The sequence below is a fragment of the Lagopus muta genome, chromosome 12 (genome assembly GCF_023343835.1).
Source record: "Lagopus muta isolate bLagMut1 chromosome 12, bLagMut1 primary, whole genome shotgun sequence".
Classification (NCBI taxonomy): Eukaryota; Metazoa; Chordata; class Aves; order Galliformes; family Phasianidae; genus Lagopus; species Lagopus muta.
The window spans coordinates 9,371-23,749 of record NC_064444.1 but is presented as its reverse complement, the minus strand read 5'-3'; the positions used below and the strand labels follow the sequence as shown (position 1 = coordinate 23,749).

General features: G+C 48.0%; 1 long non-coding RNA gene across 3 annotated transcripts; it reads left to right on the top strand.

The window, feature by feature from the left end:
- Positions 1-2,087: 2,087 nt before the first annotated feature.
- On the top strand, positions 2,088-11,632 carry LOC125699417 (uncharacterized). 3 transcript variants are annotated; one of them, XR_007379558.1, is made up of 8 exons: positions 2,102-2,148; positions 2,362-2,437; positions 2,609-2,710; positions 4,531-4,661; positions 4,974-5,121; positions 6,629-6,756; positions 7,940-8,194; positions 9,145-11,632. It is a non-coding gene; the product is annotated as an uncharacterized LOC125699417 (long non-coding RNA). The 3 variants fall into 3 exon arrangements; XR_007379556.1 differs by having other exon boundaries at positions 6,629-6,775; XR_007379557.1 differs by lacking the exon at positions 2,362-2,437 and having other exon boundaries at positions 2,088-2,148; positions 6,629-6,775.
- The last annotated feature ends 2,747 nt before the right edge of the window (positions 11,633-14,379 follow it).

Sequence of the window (14,379 nt, the reverse complement as noted above, 5' to 3'; positions counted from 1 at the left end):
CATCTATCCTATTGATACCCCAACATCACTCCAACATAACCACCGTGTCACTCCCTCTAGGTGTCACTCTAAAATTTTAGATGATTCCATTAAGTGGGAAGCAGAATCTCCCTAAGCAAGTATGCTATTACTATCTGACCCTTGAGAGATGGCAAGCCACAGAAAAGGAGAGAGAAGGAACATGCCAGCAGTGGATTTGATCAGCGTCACTAGCAGGGCATCCCCTGCTTCAAAGCACACTTCCACTCTTTCTCCCACTTTCATTCTCCCCAGGGTCTGTAGGGTTTGATCCACTTGCATGCTGTACCCATTCAGCCAGTACATGATACAGAGCTTTACAATCTAAGAATTTTAGGATGCTATAATCACAAAATAAACAAGACAGTTAGGCAAAGCAGACTATGACAACAAAAGAGAATAAATAGAAGGCTTACCCCTATCCTGGGCTCACTCACAAAACTCTAGCAGAGCAGATCTCCAGCAGAGACCCTTCCCCCCTGGCAGCCAGCTCTTAAATAGCTCTAGGAGGGGGCAGCCTGGCTCCACCCCTTCTGGCAGCACAGGTGAATTGAATTGCCTTCACCTGTGCTCCTCTGGCTGCCTCATGGCTCGCCTCAGGTGATCAATCAGAGGTTCAGGCCATGACTCAGCAGTTCCCATACAAGAGCCCAGCTGGAACATCGGCTTGCAAAACAAGTCTTCGCAAGAACAAGACCAAATACCAGGGACAGCTCTCTCTACAAAACATTTGCAGCCACAGCCACAAATATCAACTCCCTTAAAACTGCCAAAATACCTTATTCAATTCCAGGATCATTCTTCAGTCAGGGGCCGTTAGGTCCCCAATATAACACCCCAACAACGTCACCACCCAGTGTTCACTCCCTGATGTCACCCACCCTTCCTCCCCAAAAAGCCCCAACATAACCCATGCCACTACAATGACACTTCAGAATCACTCTCCAGTGTCACCCCAATGTCACTCCCAGAGTCGTGCCAGCAATGTCAACCCCAACATCACACTAAGTCACCCCAGTGTCTCCATCGAGTATCTCTCTCTCTCTGATTTCCCTACCCCCCACCCGCAATACCCCAGCATCACCCCCCAGCGTCACTCTCCAGGCTCAGTCCACAACTTCACCCCAGTGTCATCCCAGCATCACTCCATGGCATCACCCCAACTTGCTTGCCAAGTAAGCAAGGTTTGGGACAGCAGCTCCTAGCGGGGCTGTATAAGCTTTCAGACACCGATAATCGATTATTAATCACCACCTTCCATCTGGTTTCCAAACCAGATGACAACGAGTTATGTGGGGAATCTGTTCTGGAAACGATTTGTCTTTTTTCCAAACCTGCTATGAGTTCAGAAATCCCACATCATGCTGCAGCAGAAATGGGGTACAGTGGTATGTTAGCGACCCCTGCTTCAGGGAGCACAGGGGCTGCATAAAGTGCACACGCTGCAGCCTGCCTATTTCTTTGGAGTCTGGGATTGAAACTTGACCCAAAAGGTCACACACTGCCATACAGGCAGGTGCCAGGTTCACCCACTGATTATGTCAAATCCTGAATTGTTTTCACAATGGGCTTTAATTGCAAAGAAAGTAGGCGACACATTTCTCACTGGAGAGCCACAAGCTGTCCCCACTAGTTTGGCAAACAGAGCTCGCTCCGATCACACCGGTAATCTCAACTCTGCCATCCAGGCTGCACACACAGCTTTTCAGCATCTTGCTGTATCAGTACTGAAATTTGTGTGCTGTATCATACTGAAATTTGTGCTCCCCTATCTATTAGAAATTTTACTGAATGCTTTTGAGGACAGACTTCAATCAAAATATGCATGCCATTGTTTCTCATCCTTTGATCAAACTCCCTTGCCGGACAGGCAGATCCAATCACCTGCTTGTAATTAGTCTTTTTTTGTTGTTGTTTACGGTCTGAAGCAGTGATTGAGCACCTGGTGAGGGGTGTGGCCAGCCCTGCCAGAACAGGTGGAAGCAATTTACCTGTGGGACCGGATAGGGCTGAGCTTGGCTCCACCCCCTCCCTGCCCATATTTAAGGGCTGGGAACAGACAGAGCAGCATTCTGCTTGGGAGCTGCCTCCTTGGAAGTATTGGGAGTGAGTTCTGCCCTTTGGAATGGGGTGAGTGACTGCTGCTTTATTACGGGGCTCTGGTCTTTCCCTTTTGGGGGATCCTGACCACTTTTAAGGGCTGGAAGCTGTGAGGGTAGCATCTCTGCATGGAGGCTCCTTCCTTTGGGATGTGGGCTGTTTGTTTTTGGAATGGGGTCATTGATTTCTTCTTTACTGCTGGATTGTAATTTCACTTTCTGGGGGCTCCTGACCACATTAAAGGTCTGTCAGCAGAAGGAGCAGCAACTGCACCTGGAGATTGCTTCCTTTAGAGCGTGGGGTGAACCCTTGAAACTGGGTGAGTGATTCTTTATTCCATGGTTGCAATATCTTGTTGTTGGGGGGATCCTGACCCCACTTAAGGGCTGGCAGCCTTTAAGGTGGTATCTGTCTTTAGAGACCGTCTCCTTGGGAGTGTGGGATGAGCTCTGGTCCTTGAGAAAGGGTGAGTCATTCCTTCTTGTTTTAGGACTGTGACCTTTCCTGTTTTTGGGGCATCCTGACCACATTGAAGTGCTGGCAGATGTAAGGGCAGCATTGATCTCTGGAGACTGTCTCCTGTGGAGCAGGGGTGAGTTTTGGCCTTTGAGAAGGGTGTAAGTGGTTTTTGTTTTTTCTTTATTTCAGACCTACATTCTCCCTTTTTTTTTTTTTTTTTTTTTTTTTTTTTTTTTTTTTTTATCCTGACCACTTTTAAGGGATGGAAGCTGTAAGGGCAGCATCTCTACCTGTAGACTGCTTCCTTGGCAGTGTGGGCTGAGTGTTCATCTTTGGAATGGGGTAACTTATTCTTCCTTTATTTCAGGGCTGTTATGCGCTGCTTCCAAACATGCAGAGTTGTTTAAGGGCGTTCTGTGCACCCTTAGGTGTAATAAATCTTCGTCTTTATAGAAAGCCAAGGATTGTCCTCTTCTGGACTGCTGTACTCAGTATCACCCCAGTGTGATGAAGTGAAGCCCCTGCTCTGCTGAATACTGGGACTGGCCCAGAGAGGCTCTGATGGATGTGGATTATCCTAGCCAGAGTACTTGGTACCATTGGTGGTGATCTTGTCCAACTGCCACACAATGAACAGGAACATCCACAGCCAGATCTGGCTGCCCAGAGGCTGACCCAGCCTCACCTTGGAAGGGACGGGGCATCCATCACATGTCTGGGTAACCTGTTCTGCTGTGTCACCACCCTCACTGTACCAGATTTTCTTTGTATCTAGGCTAAATCTTTCCTTGTTCTTCCCTTCAGGTGTTGAAAGGCTGTTGCCAGATCACCTTGGAGCCTTCACTTCTGCAGGCTGAACAGCTCCAGCTCTCTCTCTTTATAGGAAAGGTGTTCCATCCCTCAGTTCATATTTGTGGCTGTTCTCTGGATGTTCTCCAACAGCTCCACGTCTGTCCTGCGCTGCGGACATCCACATCCAGATGCAGCACCTCCAGGTGAGGCCTCACAGTGCAGAGCAGAGGGGCAGGACCAGCTCCCTTCGCCTGCTGACCACACATCTTTGGATGGAGCCCAGCGTACGATTGGCTTTCTGGGCTGGAAGGCGCATTGCTGAGTGCCACTACTCAGCCTGTTGAGGTCCCTCTGGATGGCGTTGTCCCTCTAGTGCGTCACTGCACCCCACAGCTCGGTGTCATTAGGGTGCACTCAGCCCCACTGTCAATGTCGCTGATGAAGGGGCAATCCCAGGTGTTTGTACAAACTCAGCAAAGAACACCTTGAGAGCAGCCCCACAGAGAAGGACTTGCGGCTCCCGGTGGATGAGCTGGCATCCATGAGTGGACATCAGCCAGCAGAGCGTGCTTGCAGCCTGGAAGGCCAGCTGTGTTCTGGGCTGCGTTAAAAGAGAAGCGGCCAGCAGGGAGAGGGAGGTGATCGTCCCCATCTGCTCGGCTCTTGTGAGGCTTCATCTGCAGTGCTGCATCCAGGCCTGGGGCCCCCAGCACAGGAAGGACGTGGAGCTCATGGAGCGGGTCCAGAGGAGGCACTGAGATGAGCAGACGGTTGGAGCAGCTCTCCTACAAGGAAAGGTTGAGGGAAGTGGGCTTGTTCAGCCTGGAGAAGAGAAGGCTTGGAGGGACCTCATTGCAGCCTCACAGTACTTGAAGGGGGAACAGCAGGAAGGGGAACGGCTGTTTACGAGGGTGGATCGTGATAGGACAAGGGGAAATGATTTTAAACTGAAACAGGGGAGGTTTAGGTTGGTTATTAGGAGGAAGCTTTTCACACAGAGGGTGGTGACGCACTGGAACGTGCTTCAGAGTCACTTCCAGGAGGATCTGCTCCTTGATTTTTTTTGCAGCACAGAGGTGAGACTGACACGTTGGTGGTTCCCAGGGTCACACTTTATATCTGCAGTAACAGCTGTGCTGTTGCCTTTTTTCTGCTCACCAGGGACTTCACCTGACTGCCTCGACTTCTCAAATACCACTGAGAGTGGCTCGGTGACTGCAGCGGTGAATTCCCTCAGGGCTCTGGGACTCGTCTCATCAGGACCCAAAGACTCCTGGATGTCAGGTTCTCAGGTGGTCCAGATCCTGATCTGCCATCACAGTGTGGGATAGGGAGGGGTCTGTGGGACCGGCATTGCTTCCTCGATCCCCACCTACCAAACCGAAGGTGAGAGCAGTGTATAATGAGCAGTTATCAGAGAAGATGGAAGATGGATGTTGTTGGGTACCTGAGCCTTCTCTTTGTCTGTTGTTCCCAGCTGCAGTGCTGCTGGTAAGCAGCATCACGCACAGAGTGCAGCCACATTGATCAGGGAAAGGAGTGCAGGTTTGTGAAAGAGGCACATCTGTAGGGCAGTGCCTTCATTACTGTTTTGTGTCCCACAGGTGGCTGCGGAGTTGCAGCGCTCCCGAGTGCCGTAACGACTGCATGGAGATGCGTGGCTCTTCATGGGAACAGCAAGGAACCGGAATCTGCATTTCCTGGAATGCCCCAGAGCCTCGCTTTGCTGGCTGGTAATTGTCTGCCCAGCAGGTAAGGGCAATGCTCACCCATCAGTGTTTACCCACTCCATAGCACGGCACAACACGGTGCTCCCAGAGCTCTTCATTGCACTTTATGGTGCCCTGGATGCTGCCTGTCCTTTTCTTTCTGTGTTCTCTTTGTCTCTGGCCTTTCACTGCAGTGTTTTCCTTCCCTTTGCCCTTGCTGTTCCCTACTGCATTCTCTTGCCCTCCTGTTTTTGTGTTCCATGCCACGTTCATTTGGCCGTTGCCCTTGGCTTTCTTTGCTGGATTCACTTCAGCGTTCAGTTTTGGCGTTCTGTACTGCGTTCTCTCGCCCTCCTGTTTTGGTATTTCCTTCCATGTTCTCTTAGCCGTTGCCATTGGCTGGGCATTCTTTTGCCCTCCTGTTTTTGTGTTCCATGCTGGGTTCTCTTGGCCATTGCCCTTGGCTTTCTTTGCCACATTCACTTCGGCATTCAGTTTTGGTGTTCCCTGCTGCGTTCTCCTGCCCTCCTGTTTTGGCGTTTCTTGCCGTGTTCTCTTGGCCATCATCCTGGGCATTTCCTTCCACGTTCTCTTGGCCCTTGCCCTCCTGTTTTTGTGTTCTATGCCACATCTCTTGGCCATTGCCCTTGGCTTTCTGTTGCCACATCCTCTTCAGCATTCAGTTTTGGCGTTCCCGGCAGCATTCTCTTTGGCCTCCTGTTTTGGCATTTCCTGCCACATTGTCTTGGCCCTTGCCTGGACATTCCCTGCAGCATTCTCTTTGACCTCCTAACTTGCTGTTCCAGCCACATTCTGCATTGGCCTTCTTTGCCGCGTTCTCTTGCCCTCCTATTTTGGCTTTTCCTGCCATGTTTTCTTAGCCCTTGCCTGGGCATTCCACGTTGTGTTCCCTTGTCCTTTTGTTTTGGCATTTTGTGCTGCATTCTCTTGGCCTTTGCCCTTGGCCTTTCCTGCTGTGTTCTCTTTGGCTGTATTCTGACCTTTCCTGTTGCGTTCTCCTTGCCCTCACCTTGGCTTTCCATTGGTGCTCTCTTTGCTTTTGCCCTTGCCTTAACTTGGCTGTTTTCTTTGCATTTACCTTGGTTTTCCATGAGAGTTCTCCTTCCCTTTGCCTGCCCTGGGAGTTCTGCTTGTCTTCGGCACTCTGGGATTAGCTGGGAGGCAACATTAAAGTTAACCTTGACCTGAACCCATAGCTGAATGGGAGTTCTAACGATAATTGTGTTAACCTGCAGCGTATCTGTAAACCAAACCCTTAACGCAGTGTTGAAAATGTCTCTTAACCTGAATGCTGCCTTAAAAATAATGCCTCATGTTTTTTGTCAAATAACCTTAATTGTGATTGTAGTGCAGAATACTGATGTTAGACCAACTGTAACTTCAACCCTATGAATAACATTAATTATATCCCTAATGTTAATTATAATTATAATTAATTACAATCCTTGTGTCATCATTACAGCAACGTGCTCAGGGTGCAGCCCCACACATGCGGGGCAGCGCCTTCATTACTGCATTGTGTCCCACAGGTGGCAGCAGAGCTGCGTTGCTCCTGAGCACTTTAAGGACAGCACGGAGATGCGCGGCTCTTCATGGCAGCAGCAGAAACTGGAATCTGCATTTCCTGGAATGCCCCGGAACCTCGCTTTGCTGGCCGGTAATTGTCTGCCCAGCAGGTAAGGGCAGTGCTCACCCACCATTGTATACTCATTACTTACTGAGACACAAGGTAGGGTTCCCAGAGCTCATTTCTGCACTTCATGGTGTCCTGAATGCTGTCTGTCCTTTTCTTTCCGTGTTCTCCTCACCTCCAGCCTTTCCCTGCAGCATTCTCCTTGCCCTTGGCTTTTCCTGCTGCGTTCTCTTGCCCTCCTGTTTTGGCGTTCCCTGTGGCATTCTCTTGGCCATTTGCCCTTGGCCACCTTTGCTGCGTTCTCTTTGGCCTTTGGTTCTGGCCATCTGTGCCACATTCCCTTGGCCTTTGTCCTTGGCCTTCTTTGCCACGTTCCCTTTGCCTTCTGTTCTGGCATTCCCTGCAACATTCTCTTTGGCCTTCAGTTTTGGCGCTCCTGGCTGCGTTCTCTTTGGCCATTGCCCTCAGCCTTCTTTGCCACATTCCCTTTGGCCTCTTGTTTTGGCATCCCTTATGGCGTTCTCTTTGGCCTTTGGTTTTGGCGTTCCCTTCCATGTTCTCTTTGGCCATTGCCCTTGGCCTTCTGCGTTGGCCTTCCATGCAGCGTTCTCATGGACCTTGCCCTCCATTTTGGCCTTCCCTGATTTGTTTTCTTTTGTCTCTGTTTTGGCGTTCTCTGCAGCCTTCTCCTCAGGCCTGGCCTGTGACGAGGCTTTCTCTTCAGTGCTCTCCCTGCCTTTGCCTTCCCTTTGCCTTTGACGTTGCCTTCCCTTGGGTGTCGTCCATGCCTTTGCCCTCCGTTTTGGCGTTCCCTCAGCTGTTCTCCTTGCCTTTTGCTCTTACCTTTGCCTTGGCCTTCCCTATCGCTCACTCTGAGCACGATCCTAATAACCCTAACCTCAATACTTTCTCCCCAACCCTAAGCTCTGAACCCCAAATGTAGTGTGAATTGCAGCCATGACTGTATAGATACCTGTGCAAATTAACCCTGCACCTTCCATAGTGCTTTCAATTGGGCACTGAACCCCTCTGTAACCTTCTGTGTAATACTAACAAAAACCCCACAGCTTCCCTGTTAAATACTCCTAACCTTACTCTGAAGCCATTTCTTGGAGCCGTGTTTGGCTTCCATGTTTTGTGGGTGGGCTGACTGAGCATCGTTTCTGTCTCAGCGTTCCTCCTTCTAAAGCGTGTCTCTGTATTACAGGTGAAGATGCCTTCGATGCTTCCAGTTGATGGCTTCCCCCCTGCGATGCCATCGTCTTTCCAGTCCTCCCGCACTCACCGCCTGCTCGGTTCAGTCCAGCTGTTACCTGAATCCCTGCTCCATTCCCTTTCCTGAGTGCTGTAAGGACAGCATGGAGATGTGCGGCTCTTCATGGCAGCAGCAGGAACCGGAATCTGCATTTCCTGGAACGCCCTGGAACCCCACTTTGCTGCCTGGTAATTGTCTGCCCAGCAGGTAAGGGCAATGCTCACCCACCAGTGTTTACTCATTACTTACTGAGACACAAGGTAGGGTTCCCAGAGCTCATTTCTGCACTTCATGGTGTCCTGAATGCTGTCTGTCCTTTTCTTTCCGTGTTCTCCTCACCTCCAGCCTTTCCCTGCAGCATTCTCCTTGCCCTTGGCTTTTCCTGCTGCGTTCTCTTGCCCTCCTGTTTTGGCGTTCCCTGTGGCATTCTCTTGGCCATTTGCCCTTGGCCACCTTTGCTGCGTTCTCTTTGGCCTTTGGTTCTGGCCATCTGTGCCACATTCCCTTGGCCTTTGTCCTTGGCCTTCTTTGCCACATTCCCTTTGCCTCCCGTTCTGGCGTTCCCTGCAACATTATTTTGGCCTTCAGTTTTGGCGCTCCTGGCTGCGTTCTCTTTGGCCTTTGCCCTCGGCCATCTTTGCCACATTCCCTTTGGCCTCCTGTTCTGGCGTTCCCTGCAGTGTTCTCTTTGGCCTTTGATTTTGGTGTCCCCTTCCACGTTCTCTTTGGCCATTGCTCCCGGCCTTCTTTGCCACATTCCCTTTGGCCTCTTGTTTTGTCTTCTCCTACAGCATTCTCTTTGCCTTTGGTTTTGGCCTTTTGTGCTGCATTCTCTTTGGCCATTGCCCTTGACCTTCTGCATCGGCCTTCCCTGCAGCGTTCTCACGGACCTCGCCCTCCATTTTGGCCTTCTGCGTTGATCTCTTTGGTCTCTGTTCTGGTGTTCTCTGCGGCCTTCTCCTTGGGCCTGACCTATGACGCAACTTTTGGCATTCTCCAAGCCTTTCCCATCCCTTTGCCTTTGCCCTCTGTTTTGGTGTTCCCTCGGCTGTTCTCCTTGCCTTTTGCTCCTGCCTTTGCCTTGTGGGGGTGGGCTGACGGTGAGCACAGTTTGGGTCTCAGCGTTCCTCCTTCTAAAGCATGTCTCTGTATTACAGGTGAAGATGCCTTCGATGCTTCCAGTCGATGACTTCCCCCCTGCGATGCCATTGGCTTTCCTGGCCTCCCACAGTCACCGCCAGCTCAGTTCAGTTGAGCTGTTACCCGAATCCCCACTCCGTTCCCTTTCCATGATTTCCATGATCTTCCTGTCACTCTGCCACAAGCCCCCACCAAGGTCATCGCAGGCAACGTGTGGGATGCAGCACTCGGTCTCATTACAGTTCATCCCATCAGCTTCAGCCCAGCGATCCAACCCACCCGCACCCTTCCTGAGGGCCCTTCTGCTCCCACGCCAATCAACGCTTCCTTCTGATGCCATCTGCATTCCTTCCTGGCCACTTTCAGACTCGTGCCCCTTTGTGGCCATTTTGAGAGTTGCGCTGATTTCAGCGTCTGCATTCAATTGACTTCAACCAAATTGGCTTTAGCTTTACATTCAATTAATGTAAACCAAATTGGCTTTAGTTTTACATTCACTTAATGTAAACCAAATTGGCATTAGTTTTACACTCAATTATTGTAAACCAAATTGGCTTTAGTTTTACATCCAAATTATGTAAACCAAATTGGCTTTAAGTTTGCCTTGCTTACGGGGTTGGGTTAGCTTTGCTTTGTTTGTTCTAGCGCAGGGCTAACCCAACCCCGTAACCAAGGGCCGGCGGAGGCGATTTTGTTCCTTCCCGGCCAGTCTGAGACTCGTGCCCCCTTGTGGCCATTTGATGATCTGTGCTGATTTCAGCGTCTGCATTCAATTAATCTCAACCAAATTGGCTTTAGCCTTGCAGTCATTTTGCATCAACCAAATTGGCTTTAGTTTTACATTCACTTGACTTCAATCAAATTGGCTTTAGCTTTACACTCAATTATTGTAAACCAAATTGGCTTTAGTTTTACATCCAAATTATGTAAACCAAATTGGCTTTAAGTTTGCCTTGCTTACGGGGTTGGGTTAGCTTTGCTTTGTTTGTTCTAGCGCAGGGCTAACCCAACCCCGTAACCAAGGGCCGGCGGAGGCGATTTTGTTCCTTCCCGGCCAGTCTGAGACTCGTGCCCCCTTGTGGCCATTTGATGATCTGTGCTGATTTCAGCGTCTGCATTCAATTAATCTCAACCAAATTGGCTTTAGCCTTGCAGTCATTTTGCATCAACCAAATTGGCTTTGGTTTTGCATTCAACTTATTTCAACCAAATTGGCTTTAGTTTTACATTCACTTGACTTCAATCAAATTGGCTTTAGCTTTACACTCAATTATTGTAAACCAAATTGGCTTTAGTTTTACATCCAAATTATGTAAACCAAATTGGCTTTAAGTTTGCCTTGCTTACGGGGTTGGGTTAGCTTTGCTTTGTTTGTTCTAGCGCAGGGCTAACCCAACCCCGTAACCAAGGGCCGGCGGAGGCGATTTTGTTCCTTCCCGGCCAGTCTGAGACTCGTGCCCCCTTGTGGCCATTTGATGATCTGTGCTGATTTCAGCGTCTGCATTCAATTAATCTCATCCAAATTGTCTTTAGCCTTGCAGTCATTTTGCATCAACCAAATTGGCTTTAGTTTTACATTCACTTGACTTCAATCAAATTGGCTTTAGCTTTACACTCAATTATTGTAAACCAAATTGGCTTTAGTTTTACATCCAAATTATGTAAACCAAATTGGCTTTAAGTTTGCCTTGCTTACGGGGTTGGGTTAGCTTTGCTTTGTTTGTTCTAGCGCAGGGCTAACCCAACCCCGTAACCAAGGGCCAGTGGAGGCGATTTTGTTCCTCCCGGCCAGTCTGAGACTCGCGCCCCCTTGTGGCCATTTGAAGAGTTGCGCTGATTTCAGCGTCTGCATTCAATTAATCTCAACCAAATTGGCTTTAGCCTTGCAGTCATTTTGCATCAACCAAATTGGCTTTGGCTTTGCATTCAAACTATTTCAACCAAATTGGCTTTAGTTTTACATCCAATTAACGTAAACCAAATTGGCTTTAGCTTTGCCTTGCTTACGGGGTTGGGTTAGCTTTGCTTTGTTTGTTCTAGCGCAGGGCTAACCCAACCCCGTAACCAAGGGCCGGTGGAGGCGATTTTGTTCCTCCCGGCCAGTCTGAGACTTGCGCCCCTTTGTGGCTGTTCTGAGAATTGCAATGTCTTTGGATGGGCTGAGATCTGCACTGCTTTTGAGGTGGGTTCTCACAAATGTGGTGTCACTAATGGGGTATGGTGTGTTTGTACTCTTTCTCTGGTTGGTCTGATGTCTATGTGAACCATGTGTTACAGCTGTACTGCATATGTGTGTGCTGCGCCTGTAAATTGCGTTGTGCCATGTACACAATATGTGTTATGTTGCGCCTGTAAACTGTGTTGTGCCATGTACAGAATGTGTGGATGCTGTGCCTATAAACTAAGTTGGGGAATCACAGACCCCTATTCATTACATGTTCTGCTTCTCAATGCATAGTTGCTGGTATAGCGTGTATATATATGATTGTATGAGTCCTGCCTTGTGGAAACAGTGCTGTAATAAAGAAATAGTTAAACAATGCATGTACGTTGTGTGTCTTGCTTTGTCACAGCAAGGACTTGAAGGACACTGGAACGTAGGTGAGAAAGGTAGGTGTGGAGGGTGGTAGACATAGACATGGGGTTAGACTTAGACTTTTTGGGTTAGACTTAGACTTTTAGACATAGACTTAGACTTAGACTTTTTGGGTTAGACTTAGACTTTTAGACATAGACTTAGACTTTTTGGGTTAGACTTAGACTTTTAGACATAGACTTAGACTTTTTGGGTTAGACTTAGACTTTTAGACATAGACTTAGACTTTTTGGGTTAGACTTAGACTTTTAGACATAGACTTAGACTTTTTGGGTTAGACTTAGACTTTTAGACATAGACTTAGACTTTTTGGGTTAGACTTAGACTTTTAGACATAGACTTAGACTTTTTGGGTTAGACTTAGACTTTTTGGGTTAGACTTAGACTTTTAGACATAGACATAGACTTAGACTTTTTGGGTTAGACTTAGACTTTTAGACATAGACTTAGACTTTTTGGGTTAGACTTAGACTTTTAGACATAGACTTAGACTTTTTGGGTTAGACTTAGACTTTTAGACATAGACTTAGACTTTTTGGGTTAGACTTAGACTTTTAGACATAGACTTAGACTTTTTGGGTTAGACTTAGACTTTTAGACATAGACTTAGACTTTTTGGGTTAGACTTAGACTTTTTGGGTTAGACTTAGACTTTTAGACATAGACATAGACTTAGACTTTTTGGGTTAGACTTAGACTTTTTGGGTTAGACTTAGACTTTTTGGGTTAGACTTAGACTTTTAGACATAGACTTAGACTTTTAGACATAGACATAGACTTAGACTTTTTGGGTTAGACTTAGACTTTTTGGGTTAGACTTAGACTTTTAGACATAGACTTAGACTTTTAGACATAGACATAGACTTAGACTTTTTGGGTTAGACTTAGACTTTTAGACATAGACTTAGACTTTTAGACATAGACATAGACTTAGACTTTTTGGGTTAGACTTAGACTTTTTGGGTTAGACTTAGACTTTTTGGGTTAGACTTAGACTTTTTGGGTTAGACTTAGACTTTTTGGGTTAGACTTAGACTTTTTGGGTTAGACTTAGACTTTTAGACATAGACTTAGACTTTTAGACATAGACATAGACTTAGACTTTTTGGGTTAGACTTAGACTTTTTGGGTTAGACTTAGACTTTTTGGGTTAGACTTAGACTTTTTGGGTTAGACTTAGACTTTTTGGGTTAGACTTAGACTTTTTGGGTTAGACTTAGACTTTTTGGGTTAGACTTAGACTTTTTGGGTTAGGGTTAGACTTTTTGGGTTAGGGTTAGGGTTAGGGTTAGGGTTAGGGTTAGGGTTAGGGTTAGGGTTAGGGTTAGGGTTAGGGTTAGGGTTAGGGTTAGGGTTAGGGTTAGGGTTAGGGTTAGGGTTAGGGTTAGGGTTAGGGTTAGGGTTAGGGTTAGGGTTAGGGTTAGGGTTAGGGTTAGGGTTAGGGTTAGGGTTAGGGTTAGGGTTAGGGTTAGGGTTAGGGTTAGGGTTAGGGTTAGGGTTAGGGTTAGGGTTAGGGTTAGGGTTAGGGTTAGGGTTAGGGTTAGGGTTAGGGTTAGGGTTAGGGTTAGGGTTAGGGTTAGGGTTAGGGTTAGGGTTAGGGTTAGGGTTAGGGTTAGGGTTAGGGTTAGGGTTAGGGTTAGGGTTAGGGTTAGGGTTAGGGTTAGGGTTAGGGTTAGGGTTAGGGTTAGGGTTAGGGTTAGGGTTAGGGTTAGGGTTAGGGTTAGGGTTAGGGTTAGGGTTAGGGTTAGGGTTAGGGTTAGGGTTAGGGTTAGGGTTAGGGTTAGGGTTAGGGTTAGGGTTAGGGTTAGGGTTAGGGTTAGGGTTAGGGTTAGGGTTAGGGTTAGGGTTAGGGTTAGGGTTAGGGTTAGGGTTAGGGTTAGGGTTAGGGTTAGGGTTAGGGTTAGGGTTAGGGTTAGGGTTAGGGTTAGGGTTAGGGTTAGGGTTAGGGTTAGGGTTAGGGTTAGGGTTAGGGTTAGGGTTAGGGTTAGGGTTAGGGTTAGGGTTAGGGTTAGGGTTAGGGTTAGGGTTAGGGTTAGGGTTAGGGTTAGGGTTAGGGTTAGGGTTAGGGTTAGGGTTAGGGTTAGGGTTAGGGTTAGGGTTAGGGTTAGGGTTAGGGTTAGGGTTAGGGTTAGGGTTAGGGTTAGGGTTAGGGTTAGGGTTAGGGTTAGGGTTAGGGTTAGGGTTAGGGTTAGGGTTAGGGTTAGGGTTAGGGTTAGGGTTAGGGTTAGGGTTAGGGTTAGGGTTAGGGTTAGGGTTAGGGTTAGGGTTAGGGTTAGGGTTAGGGTTAGGGTTAGGGTTAGGGTTAGGGTTAGGGTTAGGGTTAGGGTTAGGGTTAGGGTTAGGGTTAGGGTTAGGGTTAGGGTTAGGGTTAGGGTTAGGGTTAGGGTTAGGGTTAGGGTTAGGGTTAGGGTTAGGGTTAGGGTTAGGGTTAGGGTTAGGGTTAGGGTTAGGGTTAGGGTTAGGGTTAGGGTTAGGGTTAGGGTTAGGGTTAGGGTTAGGGTTAGGGTTAGGGTTAGGGTTAGGGTTAGGGTTAGGGTTAGGGTTAGGGTTAGGGTTAGGGTTAGGGTTAGGGTTAGGGTTAGGGTTAGGGTTAGGGTTAGGGTTAGGGTTAGGGTTAGGGTTAGGGTTAGGGTTAGGGTTAGGGTTAGGGTTAGGG